At 47.2% G+C, this 18,989-nt stretch overlaps 1 long non-coding RNA gene across 1 annotated transcript; it reads left to right on the top strand.

Moving 5' to 3' along the window:
- Positions 1 to 307: 307 nt before the first annotated feature.
- On the top strand, positions 308 to 5,106 carry LOC129050580 (uncharacterized). The gene is made up of 3 exons (XR_008514257.2): positions 308 to 674; positions 3,264 to 3,884; positions 4,792 to 5,106. It is a non-coding gene; the product is annotated as an uncharacterized LOC129050580 (long non-coding RNA).
- The last annotated feature ends 13,883 nt before the right edge of the window (positions 5,107 to 18,989 follow it).

Genomic DNA, 18,989 nt, shown 5'->3' with positions numbered 1-18,989 from the left:
ATGGTGTAAACACTCTCATGGTGGCATGATGTCACTGAACGCAGACAATCAAAGTCAGTGGGAGCCGGCTCAAGCCCATTGCTGGGTGCTAGTGGGGCAGCGGGCCTGGGGAGGGGTGGTGCAGCTCTGAGACTGGAGCCCAGCATGGGGCACCAGCAGAGGCTGCTGAAGTCACCTGGGACCCTGTGGGCCTTGGAGGGAGTGTGGGCTTTAGCCAACAAGGGACATGTGTTGATTGTGACCACAGGTCTCTGTTTCATCACCCTGTTTCCCTCAGAGCTCTGCAAGGCCACACCCTGGGCCCAGAGTTCCTGCTGTTAATAACAAGGAGAGACTTAATCAATGAGGTCCTCTCAGGAGCAGTTGCCGGCTTTTCATCTGATGACAGGGCAGCAGGCGCTGTGTAACCATGGATGGGGCCCCAGGGAGTGCCTCCACCTCCCTCTTAACGGCAGGCCACGTGCAAGCTGTTTGTCCACCATCCCTTCCTGCCTGAAGGGTTCAACTGGGTGGCTGAGCTGGGGGCAGGGGAGTGGGGCTTGGAATGGAAAAGTCCAGACCCAGCTTGCGCCTGCTCCAAGGCCTGGCCCTCAGCGCTCTTAGACCATGAAGCCTCTCCCCATTCTCTCCTTAGAGAAGCCTGGAGCAAGGCCAAGGGCACCAGGCGATGAGAGGTTGGGACCCAGGAGGATCAGCCTGGAAGGGGGAGGGTTGGAAAGCACAGGACGATTGTTGGGTCTGGGCCTGGAGTTCAGGGGACTTTTATGATCCCCCACTGCACTTCTACCTGGGCCTGGCACTGCACACCTTGGCCATCCTGATCCTCCCAGGTCCAACCCTCACAGGCCTCCTTGGGGGATGGGGAAGGGGTTTCCAACAAGGGGAAAGGCCACAGGAGAGACCTCTGCCCTGGGAGTTCAGAGGCTCAATCCAGCTGCACCGCTCACAGCAGGGAGACTGGGGCACCGTCCCCTACACCCTAATTCTCATCAGAACTGCAAAGGGCCTAGGCAGCAATCTTTAAGGTCTTTATTTCTGACCCACTGGGATTCCAAGAAAGTCATGCCCCACTTGAAAAGTCCTCCGACTGGGGCGGTTTCATGAGGGAGTCCTCTATAAAAGTGAGGGTCACAGATTGGAGACTGAGAAAACAGCATCTCTAAGACCTTCCTGTCTCCAAGATTCTGAATCCATGAGCTTCATCTGTGCTTGGTCTCCTGGATATGTTTCTTTCTGTGTGTCAACTCCGAGCTAATTTTAAAAAATTGTTTTAATAGGCTTTATTTTTTAGAGCAGTTTTAGGTTCACAGCAAAATTGAATGGACAATACAGAGATTTCACATACACCTGTTGCCCCCACATTTATACAACCTCCTCATTAACAACATCCCTCACCAGAAAGTTCATTTGTTACAATCGATGAGCCTACATTGATGTGTCATTGTCACCCAAAGTCCATGGTTTACATTAAGGCTCACTGTTGTTGTACATTCTGTGCGTTTTGGTAAATGTATAGTGACATGCATCCACCATCTCAGCATCAGAGTAGTTTTGCTGCCCTAAAAGTCCTCTGTGCTCAGCCTGGGCAGCATAGCAAGAACTCATCAGTATAAAAAGTTTTTAAAACTTAACCAGGTACAGTGGCGTACACCTGTTGTCCCAGCTGTTTAAGAGGCTGAGGCAGGAGGATCACTTGAGCCCAGGAATTTGAGGCTGCAGTAAGCTATGATTGCATCATTGCACTCCAGCCTGGACAACACAGCGAGACCTTTCTCTGAAATTAAATAAATCCTCTGTGCTCCACCTATTCACCCATCTGTCTCCCCTAATTTCTGGCAACCACTGATCTTTTTACCCTTTCTATAGTTTTGCCTTTTCCAAAATATCACATCAGTGGAATCCTAGTCTGCAGCCTTTTCAGACTGGCTTCTTTCACTTAACAGAATGCATTAAGATTCTTTCACGCCTTCTCATGGCTTGACGTCTCATTTCTTTTTTTTTTTTTTTTTTTTTAAATTTTTTTTTCTTTTTTTGTAGAGATGGGGTCTCACTGTGTTTCCCAGGCTGGTCTTGAACTCCTGGCCTCAAGCGATCTTCCTGCCTTGGCCTCCCAGAGTGCTAGGATTATAGGTGTGAGCCACTGCACCTGGCTTCTCATTTCTTTTTATCACTGAATGATGTTCCATTCCCTGGATATAACAGTTTATTCATTCATCTACTGAAGGACATCTTGGTTGCTTCCAAGTTTTGGCAATTAAGAAAAAAACACTGTTATAAACATCCATGTGCAGATTTTTTTGTGTGGACATACGTTTTCAACTCCTTTCGGTAAATACCAAGGAGTGAGACTGCTGGGTCATATGATAAGAGTACTTTTGGTTTTGTTTAAAATTGTCTTCCAAAGTGGCCGTCCCATTTTGCATTCCCACCATCAGTGCATGAGAGTGCACACATACTCCGCATCCTCCCCAGGATTTGGTGGTATCAGTGTTTTGGATTTTGGCCCATCTAATAGGTGTGGAGTGGTATCTCATCACTGTTTTAATTTGGAATCCTTTAATGACATATGATGTTGAGCATCATTTCACATGCTAATTTGCCATCTATATACCTTCTTTGGTGAGGTCTCTGTTCAGATCTTTTACCCATTTTGAAATCAGGTCATTTGTTTTCCAATTGTTAAGTTTTAAGAGTTCTTTGCATATTTTGATTAACAGTCCTTTATCAGATATGTGTTTTGCAAATATTTTCTCTCAGCCTGTGGCTTGTCTTCTTATTCTTTTGATAAATTAAGTTTTTTATTCTCAAGACACTCACGATACATACATCATGTTGATAACACAGATCACAATAAAAGAAAAAATATTCTTGATTATATTCCTCCAAGGATGATGATAATAATGATGATAGCAATGACTGTTCTCATCTTTGAAACCCTCACCATGTTCTGGGCCCTTGGCAATTGTCTCATGTGACCCCACCACAGAACCTTGTGTGGTAGGTATTAGTATCCTCATTTTGCAGATGCTACAAAGGAGGCTCAAATAAATTAAGTGGCGAGACCAAGATTTCACGCTAGCGAGCAGCGGGGCCAGTATTCAAACTGAGCACTGTCAGCGCCATGGTCCTTGCTCTGAATTCTGCAATTTTAGCCTGTGCTGTTTTCATCTTCCACCTCCCATAGTTGGAGACTTCAGTATACAGTTCATGTCTCTCCCGCCCCCAGAACTTCTTTGATTCTTACTATCTTATTTCAACTTCAGGATCTTCCTAGAAGATGGACATTCTTAAAGAAGAACTAATTGAGACTCTAAGAAGTTAAATGACTTACCTACAGTCACACAGCTAGCCAGTGGGTGACTTCAGCTAAGCTGCTTTCCCAAGTCACATCCCGAGCTCCTAGACCCCACAGTCCAACTTTTCCCACTACTTTGACCCAGAAAAATTGTCCCTGGATTGCTGCTGTCATTCCTGTCTTGCTTTCCCCCTCCCCCATACTCTCTCCCATCATTTTTCTGTGCCTGCTGGAGGGAACATTCTAAACTGCCAAGCCAATCAGGGCTCTACCCGGTGCCAGTCATCCTGCCTTCCATCAATCCTCAAGAGGAAACACCAACTCCCTGGCATGGCACACCAGGCCACAGCACCCTACCTATCTCTTTTGCCTCTGCAGCCACAGCCCCCACCCTCCACATGCCCTTCTTTGCTGAGCCAAACCCCCTGCATCTGCTCTTCCTTGAAACTCCAGGGCTCTGCCCGCATTGCTTCTTGGGCTGGCATGCTTTCTCCTCCTGCACTCCACCTGAGCCAGCCTCCTCACCCACCATGGCATGAAAAGGAGCTGTCTTTCACCAAGCACTGACTCTCATCACTGGCAGTGCCAAGTACTTTATTTGCATTTTATTTAAATCTCATAATAATTTGGTGGCAGGCGTCATTAGCCCCATTTTACAGAGGAGTAAGCTGAGGTTTAAGAGGTGTTAAGTAACTTGGCTAAGGCTACATGGTGGATAAGTGGCAGAGGTGGAATTTGAAACTTTGTCTGTCTAACTTTACATACAAGGGTCTTGACTTCGTTACTGACTCCCATGCTCCCAAGCCCTCCCCACTCCCTACCCCAGATTGCTCCCATAACACCTATGCATTTCTCCATGACAACACTTCATGACACTCTTTTTTTTTAAAGGACTTTTTTTTAAAAAAAAAAAATCAGTTTTAGGTTTACAGAAAAATCAAGCAGAAAGTAGAATTCCCCAACACCCTTTCACTTCACCCCCAGTTTCCCCTGTTACTAACATCTTGCATTAGCATAGTACATTTACTATAATTGATGAGCCAATAGTGATGCATGATTGGGTGAAGTCCACAGTTTACATTAGGGTTCACTCTTGATGTTGTACATTCTTTGGATTTTGACAAATGTATAAAGTGTCACACAAAGTAGTTGCACTGTCCTGAAACTCTCCAGTGGTCCACCTATTCATCCCTCCCTTCCCTTTAACCCTTGACAGCCTCTGATCCTTTTCCTGTCTCCATAGTTTTGCCTTTCCCAGAATATCATCTAGTTGGAATCACACAGCCTTTTCATACTGGCTTTTTTCACTTAGTAATATGCATTTAAAGTCTCTCCATGTAATTTCATGACTTAATAGCTCATATCTTTGTTTTATCCCTGAATAATATTCCATTGTCTGGATACCACAGTTGGTTCATTCATTTACCCATTGAAGGGCATCTTGGTTGTTTTCAAGTTTGGGCAATTACAAAGCTGCTGTAAATGTCCCTGTGCAGGTTTTCGTGTGGATATAAGTGTTTAACTCATTTGGATAAATACCAAAGGGCACAACTGCTACAGCAGCAACAGCAACATCCTCTCTTACACACCACCACCCATTCTCTCCGGACCCCAGCCAAAGAACTCTCGGAAGCAGAGAATGTGTCTTGTCCTTCTCCATCTCCAAGACTTACATATAACGGGTCCTCAATGAATATCTGTTGAAACGAAAAATGCAAACAGACAGTCATATACCTCGGATTTTCCAGGACATTTTAAATTTCATATTATTTTATTCTTTGCAACAAAAATGATTTAATAGAAGCATAACCAAATAAAAATGAAAAATGCCTATGTGAGGCTTTCTATATTAAAACATTTCACGAACAGTTTTTTTTTTTTAAATGCGTCCTTTGCTAGATACTGACTCTTGCCTTGGGATTCCAAATATGCAGTTGCCAGAGGGATGGTGAGAGGGACCTAGGCTGGGCATCAGACCTCAGTCACGTCCCTTGCCCACATGGGGCCATCATGTCCTCCTATGACACAAACATAGGCTGTTCTAGGAATCCCTGTCAGATGAGCCTCCCCATCCCACCTACCACTCTCCAGGGAAGGCAGGGGATTAGAACGGGAGAAGGCCAGGTCTCTGTTAGCTGAGGTCCCACTCACAGAATGGGGCCCCAGGCACCAGCAACAGGAAGGAAGAGGTAGGAGCACCCTTAACCCCTTTCACTGGGAATAACAGTCATGTTCATTTTAACACATTGATCATGAGAACATTCATGTTCTTGATGGATTGATTTAATTATTATACAGCTCATTGATTTAGGGACTGTTATCTACATCACTGATCTCCAAGACTTTTGGCACCAGGGACCAGTTTCATGGAAGATAATTTTTCCATGGACCAGATGGGGATTTTGGAATGAAACTGTTCCACCTCGAATCATCAGGCATTAGATTCTCATAAGGAGCACACAACCTAGAGCCCTCGAATACACAGTTCACAATAGGGTTCACACTTCTATGAGAATCTAATGCTGCCACCGATCTGACGGAAGGCAGAGCTCAGGCAATAATGCTTGCTCATCTCCTGCTGTGCCTCCCTGTTCCCAACAGGCCCATGGCCAGATACTGGTCCATAGCCCGGGGTCCACAGCCCGGGGGTTCGGGAACCCTGATCCACATTCATAGATTCAGTTCCACTCACAAATATTTATTGAGTGCATACCACAGGCAAAGGCTCTGTTTTAGGGCTACAGCAGTGAACAAGACAGACAGAGTCCCTGGCTGCCTCATGGAGATGGCATTCCAGGGCAGGAGACAGACAGTAAGCAATCACGGCTTGTTAGAAGGTGAAAGGGCTATAAAAGAAACAAAAAGTAGAGCAGGGAGTAGGATGAGGAGTGGTGGGGGTGGAATGGGACTGACTCCAGTATGGTAGGCCATATTCAAAAGGTGAGGTTCTTAGCAGGATGTGAAAGAAGAGGGAGAGAAAGTTAGCCAAGAAAACCTTGCAGGCAGAAGGATCAACCAGTGTGAAGGCTAGAGGCAGGGCTGGATCTGGCACAGAGGAGGGGGTGAGTGGAGTGAGCGAGGCAGAGGGGCAGAAGACAATGGGGACAGGTCCTCTCCATGATCTGTCTGTGGCCCACCAGGCCACTGAAGGACTTAGGCTTTTCTTGGCTAGAAATGGGAAGCCAGGGCAGGGTTTGGAGCAGAGGACTGACATGGTCATCCTGACTCCTCTATTGAGCGCAGACTACATGGAGGGGTGGAAGGGTGGAAACACAGAGGCATGTTAGGGGCTGCAAGAATCTGCCAGCAGAGGCAATACTGTGGCTGGGACCTGCTGGTAGCAGCAGAGTGGGTGACAAGAGGTGGGATTGGGGATCTGGTTGGACAATAGAGCCATCATGATTCCCTGATGAGACTGGTGTCCACTTTAAAGGTCTAGTGGGGAAGCCCTTACCTAAGCCCTGTACTTGGGGCAGCCCTGCGCATGGCCCATGGGAAATGGGAGATTCCAGACCTGCTTCTTTGCCAGGTAGGCTGCTGATGCTGGGGCCACCCAGAGACGGAAAGCACCTGGTACAACTCCCCTTCTCCGGAGTGCATGGGCCCCAATCCCAGTTCCTCTTGGCCTTACTGCCAATGGCACAATGATGGTAGCTTCCTATTGCACTCCCCAGAAGCTGACTTCCCAGTCACCCGGCCCCAGCATTCCAGTTAAAGAGGAAGCAGGCAGGGCCGGAAGTCGAACTCGTGCCCCAGCATCCTCATACCCAGCCAGAAGCTGGGGGCTCAGGAGGGTTGGTGGGGAGAGCAGGGGAAGGGGTTCCTCTCAGCACGATTGAAATAATGTATGTCTAGCCATTGAGCTAGGGGGTGTTTGCACATAAGGTCAGAATGCCAGCCTCTCCTGGAAACAGCACTAGTCTTTGACTCGAAGATCTACGCAATCAAGTCCTGTTCTGCAGTTATTAGCTACCTGATGATGAGTACATCAGGAAACCATTCAGGTCTCTATTGCATCATCCTTAAAATGGGGACAATGGTGTATATCCAAGAGAGCTGCAAGGGAGCAGAGATGTGAAACCACTTCACGAACTGGAAAATGCTGCACGAAGGTCAGATGAATACTCACAGCCTGGGGGAGAGACTACATGTGCCCAGCTAAACGTGGAGCAGGACAGCCTGGGATGAGGGCGTCAGACACAAGTAAAGATACCATGCTAGCTTAGAGAGGGAGGTGACTCATTCTGACTAAGGGGGTACAGACAGCAAAGGTTTCACAGAAGAAAAAAGGATCTTGAAGAATGGTTGGGTTCAAATAGAGAAGAAAGGACATTCCAGGTAGAGGGAGCAGCATGGGCAAAGGCCTGAGGTGTGAAAGTGCACAGTATATGTCTGCAGGGAGCTATGGAATGATTCTGAGCAGGGGAGTGGCAGAACCCAATTTGCTTAGAGGTCACCCTGGTTCCTAGGGAGGGATGGAGTGGAATTGCTAGGGCTGGCTGAGCAATAATGAGGCTTCAGCCAGCTGCACTCTTCAGAGGAGAGGGGAGCCCGCCCAGGTTCCCCCCGCAGTCTGGATCTGCGTGGGGGAAAGGCAGATGGAAGTGGAAAGCTAGTGAGGGTGGGAGCCTGGGCCAGGCTGAGCCAGCTGGCTGCCCCCTCCCCCTCCCCTCCCCCTCCCCCAAAGCCTCCCTCTGCCCCAGCCCACCCCCAGCCCCTGGGAGCCTGAAGACCTGTTTGTTTTCCTTGTAAAGAGGGGAGCCCTGCCCTTTGTGAGATTTCTGCTTGGGAAGGAGCGAAATGTCTACTTGTGCTGCTGCCTAGATTTCCAGCTATTGACAGAGACTCTGACAATGAAAGCAAAGGCCAAGAGAGGCAGAGACAAGGCTGCTGATTAAAATGTTCTTCCAGCGGGTAGTTCAGCCCTGCCCAGGGAAGGTTGGCTGGAAAACCCGTACTGGAGTCCTTTCCTCCAGAGCTGTAGGCCCAGTTCATGGTGGGGCTGCGAAAATAGTTGAGGAGTTTCTGCACCCCCCACCCCAATCCAGCTGATCCAGCTCCCAAATCCACTGCTGTTGTTCCACTCCTCCCTTAATAACCAGGGTCACTCATAGGACCAGAATTTGAGGTTCAGTGTTCTGTTTCTAAAATGAGGGCAATGATAGTGCCCATTTGGTGGGGTTTGTTACAGGTCAGGTTCTCCAAAGCACAGACTGAGATGGAGCAGAGTTGCCAATGAAAATATAGGACACCCAGTACAATTTGAATTTCAGATAAACAACGAGTGATTTTTTTTTTTTTTTTTTTTTTTTTTTTTTTTTTTTAGTATAAGTATGTCCCATGCAATATTTGGGACATAGTTATACTAAAAAAAAAATTCATTGTTTAAAGGAAATTCAAATGTAACTGGGTGTCCTGTATTTTTATTTGCTAAATCTGGCGACCATAAAGTGGAGAATATTCCCATGCGGGGGACTCACTGGGGAGTGTTTCATTGCCAGCGCCTCACCTGGAGGCAGGATGGGGCATAGGGAAAAGTAGATAGGGCTTGATGAAGTCACAAGAATGTCCTCCCGATCCCATAGGGAGCTCTGGAGCTGGGTTGGCCCTTCAGAGCCACCTCAAAAGGGCTGGGGCACGAGGCCTCCTGGGACCCTCACATCCTAGCATCATTTGAGGCTGGCTTTCCTGGGGAGGCAGCTGGCTGTCTTCTGCTGAAGGGGTCTCAGTTCAGCGTTTTCCTTTCCCAATACTCTCTGCATCTGGGGCATGGGGCTTCAGTGCTGAGGGGGTTCTGTGTGCAGCAGTCATGACCCTATTGTTACACAGTTTGATGAGACAATTGTGTAAATGGCTTAGCTCAAGGCTGACATCTACAAGTCAGTAATTTTAGTATCCCCTGAATAAAGGCCAGGTCACTTAGCCTGGCCCTCAACCCATCAGCCATCCAGGGCCAAGTTATCTGCTCTTCTGATCTCCCTCAGCCCCTTTTAGGGAGCCCTTTCCAAAATCATGTATGTTGGAGTATCATCTGGGAAGGGGTCCATGCCCCCCATGGGTTGATGACTCCACGTGTGGATCCTCTCTATACCTCAATTCTGCAGACCCCAACCAATAGTATTACAGAGATCTTCTGAAGATCCATTCTGAAGCCCAGCCCTATAGACACAGTCGTGGGGGCTTTGTTCTTGCTCAGTCTGTGTCTGGCCTCATTCCTGTCTGAGTTAGAAGTTAACTCAGAAGTTAATAAGTCTGCAGTTAATTAGGCTGGAGAGGACCTTCTCATCATTGGCTAAAAGAGGAACCCTGTGTGCCAACTGTGGAGGGCAGCCTGGTTCTGGCTCCCATTCTCTCTGGGTTCGGCCTCCATAGAGAGGGAGGCTGCAGGCAGGTGGGCTGGGGCTGCCTCCATGTTTGGCCCTTGCTGGCTTTGGAGGAGTGTCTCCCTACCTCTCATCCCCTACACACACATTCAGGTCTACTGAAAACCCACCCACCTCTGCATTCTCCTTTTTCGAGGACTCCAGGAGCCCTTTGATGAACATTGACTTCCAACATTGAAGCCTCTGGCTCCCCAGCTTCCCATCTTTCTGTGTCTCCCATTAATGTGAGACATATTTAAATTCTGGGAGCAGAGAATCTGGCTCTAGGTAGAAAAGCGTCCAAGCTTGGATTTAGATAAAGAGGCTGAGGAGTCTGAACACGTTGAGACCAAGTGGTTGATGTGTCCTCATTCATTCAGAATCACTCACAGTCATTGAAGGCTTGCTGCCAGCTGCGTTATCCTGCTTAATTCTCACAACAACCCTGTGAGCAAGACTCTAGCATTATCCCAGTTTTACAGATGAGGAAACTGAGGCTTAGCAAAAACAAGTGTCTTGCCTAAGGTTCTAAAGCAAAAAAGCTAGGGTGTCAGGATTCCAACTTGTATATCTGCAAGTAGCACTTAAGCTCTGAGTAGCACGCTGTGCCTAGGTTGTGTGGAGTCACCTGTTCATGTATATGCTTAACGGCCTTGTGTCATCATTACATTCAATATCACTATTCTAATAAAACAGATAAACATCAAGGAAACATAAATGACCCCAAAAAGCCTCAGTCAGGCAGAGATTGGCACAGTAGGGAGGTTTGCTGGAAGAAGCAGGAGTATATCAGTCAGAGGCCAGGTGCTGGGAACAAGAATCACCCCAGCTATTGAAACAGACATTTAATAGAAGGATTTAGTATCTTAAGCTAGAGGAGAGGCCTGGGGGCTTGGCCTGCAGGATCTAGAACTCCACAGAACTCACCTGCCAGAGTCGCAGGTGAGTTTTATCTATTTTTTTTAAATCCTAGTAAAAAACACATAATATAAAATTTATCATCTTAATCATTTTTAAGTATAGAATTCAATAGTAACTATATTCCTGTTGTTGTGCAACAGATTTTTGGACTTTTCATCTTGCAAAACCTAAACTCTCTGCTAATTGAACAATAACTCCCCATACCTCTCTCCCACCCGCCCCTGGCAACCATCATTCTAATTTCTGTTTCTATGAGTTTGATTACTTTAGATTCCTCAAATAAGTGAAATTATACAGTATTTGTCTTTTTGTGACTTGCTTATTTCACTTAGCATCACGTTCTAAAGGTTCATACATGTTGTAGCATGTGACAGAATTTTCTTCCTTTTTAGAGCTGAATAATATTTCATTGTGTGTCTATACACACACACACACACACACACACACACATCCACATCACATCACATTTTCTTTATTCACTTATCTGTCAATGGACATTTAGGTTGCTTCCACCTCTTGGCTATTATGAATAATGCTGCCATGAACATGGGTATGCAAATATCTCTTTAAGATTCTATTTTCAATTCCTTTGTATATATACTCAGAAGTGGGATTGCTGGGTCATATGGTAATTCTATTTGTAATTTTTTGAGGAACCTGCATACTGTTTTCCATATAGGCTGTACCATTTTATATTCCCACCAACAATGCACCAAGGGTCTAATCTCTCCACACTCTTATCAACAATTCTTTTTTTAAATAGCAGACATCCCAATGGGGGTGAGGTGATATTGCATTGTGGTTTTGATTTGCATTCCCCTAATAATTAGTAATGTTGAGCATCTTTTCATATGTTTGTTGGCCATTTGTACATCTTCTTTGGAAAAATGTCTTTCAAGTCCTTTGCCCATTTTTTGACTGACTTATTTGGTTTTTTATTATTGAGTTGTAGGAGTTCTTCATATATTCTAGATATTAACTCCTTATAGATATGTGATTTGCAAATATTTCTCCCATTCCATTCTGTAGGTTGCTTTTTCCCTCTTTTTTTTTTTTTTTTTTTTGAGATAGGGTCTCACTCCAGTTGCCTAGGGTGAAGTTCAACAGCGAGATCATGGCTCACTGCAGCCTCAACCTCCTGGGATCAGATGATTCTCTCACCTTAGCCTCCTGAGTAGCTGGGACTACAGGTGTGCACAACCATGCCCGGCTAATTTGTGTGTGTGTCTGTGTGTACGTGTGTGTATTTTTGTAGAGACAGGGTTTCTCCATGTTGCCCAGGCTGGTCTTGAACTCCTGGGCTCAAGCAATCCTACCACCTCAGCCTCCCAAAGTGCTGGGATTACAGGTGTGAACCACCACAACTGGCCCCCTTTTCCCCTCTTTTAATCTATTCCTTTCATGCACAGAAGTTTTTAAGTTCTAGTCCCGTTTGTCTATTTTTGCTTTTGTTGCCTGTGATTTTGGCGTCACTGCCAACACATCATTGCCAAATCCAATGTCGCAAAGCTTTCCCCTGTGTTTTCTTCTAGGGGTTTTATAGGGTCAGAGGGCGGCCTCTTCCAGTATAGTCAGGAGGATAGGGAAATAGATGGTCTCCTCGAGAACTTCTGACTTCAGGAATGTCTGTCATCAAAATTCAGAGCTGAGAGAGTTGCACCCTCCACCCACACAACTTATGCTTGACGTTTATGAAGGTAGTGGCTAAATACTGGAACATAGGTGCAGAAAAACTCACCATCTCCGCAAACACATCACCAGCCAGAAAGAACAGGTAGCCAGAGATGGTCTCTGTCTTACTGCTGCTTTCCCATCTTGCTTGGGTGGATCTAACGGGAGAGTCATGTTTACTTCAGAACCCTTGCAGTGAGTGAGTCTAGAAGCATAATTTTCAGCTGTCAGCCTCTGCAGTGTAGAACATATCCAGTGAGGAGGTTCAAATGCAAGACAAGTGCCAGGAGGCCAAGGTAATAAATTAGGTGATGTATTACGAAGTGCCAGGCCCCTACTTAGCAGAGAGCAGAGCATTATTTCATGGGGACCTACCTGGCATGAAGGAATGGCGGGTTAGTGAGGCAGGATAGTATTGGGTAGAGTAGTACAATGGTGATGGGCACAACCTCTGCAGCTCAACAGGGCTTACATGGAATCCCAGGCCCACCACGCATGAGCCGTATGACTTGGCTAGGTTACTCCGTCTCTCTGGGTCTTCCTTTCCTTCTCTGTAAAAGGGTGGGGGGCTGCCCCCAGAATAATCTGTAGCCTTTCCCTTCTAAGCTGCTCAGCCCTTCCACACAGCAAGGCCTGAATCTGAGTCTACTTTCCCTACCAACGAGCTCTGGGGGTAAGAATGGGGCCTCTCAGAGTCTCCCTTTTCTAGTAGACCATTTCACAGGAACAAATGAGATGTGAAATTAGAGCTAAAAGACTCCCAAAGCACAAGGAAACACAAGGTCCTCTGAATGAGGCATCACCAGGACACCTAAACTATAAAACAGATAAAAATTAAGGCTGTTCTGATTGAGGTGGAGGAAGCGATCCCCGTGACCACTGTCTTTACTTCCTCATCTTCTCAGCACCCCCATCAACTTCTGAGGATCCCAGGACCTCCTTAGGGCACAATTTGAAAGCTTGACTGGTTTATAGAAAGAATCAATTCCAATGCCAGAAGGCCTAAGTCTGGTCAGAATTCACCATCATCAACTTGTGTGGTGGTAGACAAACTACCTAACCTTCCTTGGCCCTCAGCTTCTTCATCTGCCATGGAGATAATTTTCCCTGCTCTACATGTTGCGTCTTAACCAGAAACCCACAGACATGACAATGCTTTAAGCAGAAAACACAAGACAAAAGTAAGATGGCATTGGTTTTGTTTGTACCTTGCTTCATCCTATAGATTTTTTGTGGTAGGTTAGTGGTCAAATAATAAGTTGGACCTCCAGGCCCTCAAAATTGAGTCTTTTTTTTTCAATTCCACTCCAACATCAAAATCTATAGTCATCTATGTGCCTTTCTTACAAGTGAAGCCCCTTTGCCCCTTTTCTTGCCCCCATTTCTCTCTACTTCCAGAACTCCAAGGTCCACCTGCAGCCTGGAAGTCCCCTGGAAGTCCCCTTCCAGAACTCCAAGGTCCACCTGCAGCCTTCAGAGTCCCCATCAGTCTCTTGTGTTTGCCTCCCAACCTTGTTCCAACCCACCCCTCTCTGGTTACCCCATCTCCCTCTTGCAGAACCTCAACTTCAGGAAGGGCACTCCCCAAAAAGGCAAAAAATACCCCATCACCAGGTTACTCCTCCCTGCCAAACTCCATACAACCTAATTGCATTTAGCCTTTCACCCTGACATCTTTCAGGGGTGTGCCAACAGCAACTTTTGTGACTATTTTCCAATGTTACACAGGCACCTAATGGCCCAGGGCTGTAGTCCCCACTTGGAGGAGCTGCCAGAGGATCCCAGGACTTCTCTAGCATTAGCTCTTCATAAAGAGACTTTATCTGAATGACTAGATAATTGCTAACTTGCAGGGCAATCTTTAAAATGGCTCAAATACTGCACAAGGCAGGAACCTAGAGCTGGGGGGATTTGAATTACTTTCTGGTAGAGAGGGCACTGAGAGTAGAGGACAGAGGGTAGGCTTTGGAGACAGAGGGGCCTGGGCTCACCAATCAGCTTCTTCCCTGCACATGTGACACTTTCCTTCCTGTATCTCAGTTTACTCATCTGAAAAATAGGGACATAGAGAATGGCACTATTTTTTTTTTATTATTATACTTTAAGTTTTAGGGTACATGTGCACAACGTGCAGGTTTGTTACATATGTTTACATGTGCCATGTTGGTGTGCTGCACCCATTAACTCCTCATTTAACATTAGGTATTTCTCCTAATGCTATCCCTCCCCGCTCCCCCCACACCACAACAGGCCCCGGTGTGTGATGTTCCCCTTCCTGTGTCCATGTGCTCTCATTGTTCAATTCCCACCTATGAGTGAGAACATGCGGTGTTTGGTTTTTTGTCCTTGCGATAGTTTGCTGAGAATGATGGTTTCCAGCTGAGAATGGCAGTATTTGTTAAGATTACATGAGATAGTATATGTCAGGATCTCTCAGCTTCAGGACTATTGGCATTTGGGGCTGGATAATTCTTAGTTGAGGAGGGTGTTCTGTGCATTGCAGGATGTTTAGAGGCATCTCTGTTCTGTACCCAAAGGCACTGCTACCCTGAGTTGTGAAAACCAAAAATATCTCCAGATATTGCCCAAATTCCCCTTGGAAGCAAAATCACCCTGAGTTAAGAGCCAGTGGTGTAAGATAACACACTTGATACGAAATCAGACTCTCACTATTGCTGGATGTATGTGACAAACTCACATTTATAAATTCATTTATCAAAAAGATACAAAGCTGATAACAGATCTGAGTGAAAATCAAATCTGTCAGGCAAATACCCTCTCATCTCTCGTTCCCTCCCCATTCCCCATCCCAACTCAGAACCTCCATCAAAGACCAGGTATGCCGGGCGCGAGTTCTGCCTAAATGATCCATACTGACCCCAGAACTCCCCTCCACTGGCCTGGATAATTCTTACAGCGTGGGCCTCTACCCTTGTGAAGTTGAATGCATTAATACCAGCAAAATATTTCTTAATCTCCTAAGCCTCAGCTTTGAATCCTCAAAAAGGAACGAAAGAAACAGCACAAATCTCTTAATTAGAACGCCCAATCACTTCGATAAATATTTACCCGGTTCCGGCATGAGGCATGGAAACCCTGTGCCATTAGTCAATAGAGGTCAGCAAAGTGCATCTTGGGAACAGCAGGATGCAATTCAGCTCAACTTTGGAGCGGGTGCAGGAGAGAATGTTTCCAGTCTTATGCTTCTGCTAAAGACAGGTGAACAAACATTCCATGCCTACACTGCACACCTGCGCCCCCCCCCCACAAAGTCTCAGGTGGGCATGAGGGCCTCATTGTAAATCATCGCCTGGTAGTCTGGCTTCCAAAGCTTTCTGGAGACAGGCAGTGGCTTCCTCTGCTAGTTGGGCCATGGAGCAAACCAAACCATTCCCCAGTGAGTGTTCTCTGGAGTGCCCTGGCTGGGCACCTTTGCTCCTATCTGGAGCTCTCTTTCTTCCTCCCCACTGAGCCACAGCAAGGGCCACCCTCTATAGGCAGCTTCCCTAAGAGTCCCAGCCCCTCCCCACCCCCACCCTTCTACCTAATACATTTCCCTGCACAGGCTCTATTTAGCTCTGAGGGCCTAGATACAGCCTGGAATACAACCTGGAATTGGGGACAGTCTGGCCTTGTGTATGTTTTCGAAGGCAAGGGCTTTCCTTAGATTTTGGAGGTAAGCTTTCTGTAGATTCTTGCCAGGTAAGAAATTAGGTGCCATTATTCTCATTTTACAGAGCTAAAAATGGAGACCTCAAGAGTTTTGGGGTCTTGCCCAAGATCTTGCAGATCTTCAGGACTCCTGAAGCCCAGGTTGGTGCTGCCACACAATCCGGATGAGTGGATCCCTCTCTCCTGGCTGTAGTAACCTTCAGAGGCACCCTCATTGGAGCCTGAAATGGGAGTGGGGATAGGGGCAGAGTCTTAGAGAAGCAAGCTCTTAGCTCTGTTCCCCAGGGAATAAAAACAGCTTGTCAGGTGGCAAAACTAAGAAAAGACCAAGGAAGCAGAAACCACCTAGGTGTGGGGTGAGGGGGAAGGGAAGGGTTTTGTTAGAAGTATTTGTTCATCCTGCCCCTCTGCCCACCGCAACTTCTGTCCATCCTTTTGAGCTGAGCTCAAGCTCCACCCTTCCAGGAAGCCCTTCCAGAACCACCCTTCTCACAACTGTTCTCCCCTACTTCATACTTTATAGGCTTACTTTTTGTGGCTTGTCTTCTCAGAAATGCTATGAATTCCACTGTGGTGGCAGACAGATTTCTCTCTGCCTCTATCCACTCCCACCTCACCCCAGCGTTAGCTTTGAATTGCCCCTCCCCATTCCTTCCTTCCCCTCTCCTGCACACTCCAAGGGTCCTTGGGCTTCAGGGATGCCCAAGGTTATCTGAGGACCATGATAAAGAATGGGATTCCCAGAGAGGGAGAGGAAGGCCCAGTGACCTCAGGAGGGCCTTCCTGAGAGCCCAAAGGAGAGGAGCTGGGTGTTCCCACCTGGTCTTGGCTGTGCCTATGCAGAATAAGATTGGGGCTGCTGCCTGGCTTGCTCCCCCCAGGGCTGGGATAGAAGACCTTCCTAGCCTCTCCACACACGCAGAAAATGTTGGAGGAGTTGAATCACCCAGATAGTTGTACATTATCATCATGGCCACCACAGCTAACTGTTATCGATCACTTAATGTGCCAGGTTCTGTACTAAGTACACCACATGCATTATCTCCATTGATTCTCAGGACAATCCTCTCAGGTACTGGATTGTTATCTCCACTTTACAGATGCGGAAATGGAGGCTTAGCAAGATTAAATAAGTCCCCCAAGGTCACATAGCTTGAACCAGTCAGAGAATGGGAAGATGAGTTGGGAGACCCTGGGAAGTCCTCTCCCTCCGCTAGCCCTGGTCCTCTTCCCTGAGATGAGGTAGCTGCAGGATGAGCTTTATAGGAGCTCCCTCTGGGACCCTCCGGGGCCCTCCAGGTTCCTGTGGTCCCTCTTGCAGCCCTGGCCTGCATTCTCAGGAAAGCCAAGCTTGTAGATACAGCATGGCGTAGTAGTTAAGTGCAGGGACACTGGTGCCCAATTGCCTGGGTCCTGTCCCTGGGACACTGATGCCCAAATGCCTGTGTCCATCAGTCACTGATGTGACCTTGGGCACATCATTGTACCACTGTGTATCAATTTCCCCATCTGTAAAATGGGGGTGATACTCATGGCACCCACTTCATTTCTTGTGTGAGTATTAGATGTGTTCATATTTGTCAGGTGCTTAGAATAGCACTGCACACAGCTTGAGCACTATGTAAGAGTTTGTTAAATAAATAAAAATTTCCCTTCCTTTTGCTCTATGTCAAGGTGCTTCCTTGTGGAGGAAGGTCTGGGATGCCCAGTGAGTGGAGGGGTGGGGGTAGGGGGGACGGAATTACTCTAGTCATGAAGACAAAGAATTGGAGGAGCCCTATAGAATCAACCGAGGGGGTAGGGCATGGTGAGGGAGATTTCTGTCCTCTCTGAGCAGTTCCAACAAGAGTCTTTCAAAAATCAAAGCCAGTGGAGGCAGTAGAGGAAGGGATGACAGGGAGAGGTTTGCAACCCCACCCACGGCACTGTGATCAGTTCCTCAAATAGGTGACCACAGCCTGGTGGCTGGCCTGAGACATACCCTTTAATTCCTAAGAAAGGGGGTAAAACATATACTAACTCAGCTAAAGTGCTTGACGAATATTTTAAAAGACTCAGAGAAGTGGCTCCTCGGACTGGCAGACAGTTGCTCACCAGCCACCTTGCACCCCAAATAAGGGGCTGGGGGCTGGGGAGCCGCTGCTCTGTAAATCCAGGCCGGGCTTTCTGTCTCACCCGGGTGACTTTTTTTTTTTTTTTTTTTTTTAATGTGCCAGGAATTCCTCTCCCACGTGGGGTGGACTCCGAGGTACTCAATTAAGCAGCCAATGAAAAGTCAGCTCTCCGGTAGCAAATGACCCTGACACTTCTTGTAACATAAACAGTTGAAACGTTTCCAATTAGAACTGGAGACAGAGACGTCTGAACTCTCTCTCGACTCCCCTCCTTCTTTAAAATAATTGTCAAGCCTTTGGACGGGGTGTTGTATACATGTTTTTTATTTTCTTTTCTCTTTCTCCAGCATAAAAGACATGTATTTTTCTCCTTGTTTTTCCTAATTTGTGGGGTGGCATGTGGGGGGGCGGGGTGCGGGGAGATAGCGGTGGTAAGCTTAAAGGGAGGTTGGCCTGGTTCCTTACCTCCCTGCCCTCTTCCTGCTCAGGGTTCAGGCAGCCGGTGAGACTGGGGAGTGACGCTGGGTGAGGAGTGAGTGGGAGCTACAGGCAGGAGAGGCCTGTTCTCCCAAAGCCAGGCTCTCAGAAAGGGCTGGGCATGAATGAATGAATGAATGAATGTCTTTTCTTCAGCAAAAACTCGCACGTATCCATCCAGCTTGCGTAAGCAAAGGGGTCGCTGAGGTTGGCCATTAAACTGGCTGCCCTGGATTCGAATCCTGACCCCTGCCCAGCTCGGGGCAAATGACTGAGCTTTCTCAGCCTCTCTTTTTTGCTCTATAAAATGGGGTCCCCAGCCAAACTGCTTCCCTCGGGAGTGAGGTAACGGAGAGGAGAGCGCTGCCTGGGTAGCAGTGTCCTGCCTTGTACCTAGTGAGCGCTCAAGCGCTGTTCTTCCTGACTGCGTAGCGTGGTTCTACCGCCCGGCTCTGCGGAGGAGGCGGCGCTCTGCAA

The sequence above is a fragment of the Pongo abelii genome, chromosome 16 (genome assembly GCF_028885655.2).
Source record: "Pongo abelii isolate AG06213 chromosome 16, NHGRI_mPonAbe1-v2.0_pri, whole genome shotgun sequence".
NCBI lineage: Eukaryota > Metazoa > Chordata > Mammalia > Primates > Hominidae > Pongo > Pongo abelii.
Note: the sequence above shows the minus strand (reverse complement) of the source record. Positions and strands in the feature narration are given on the sequence as shown.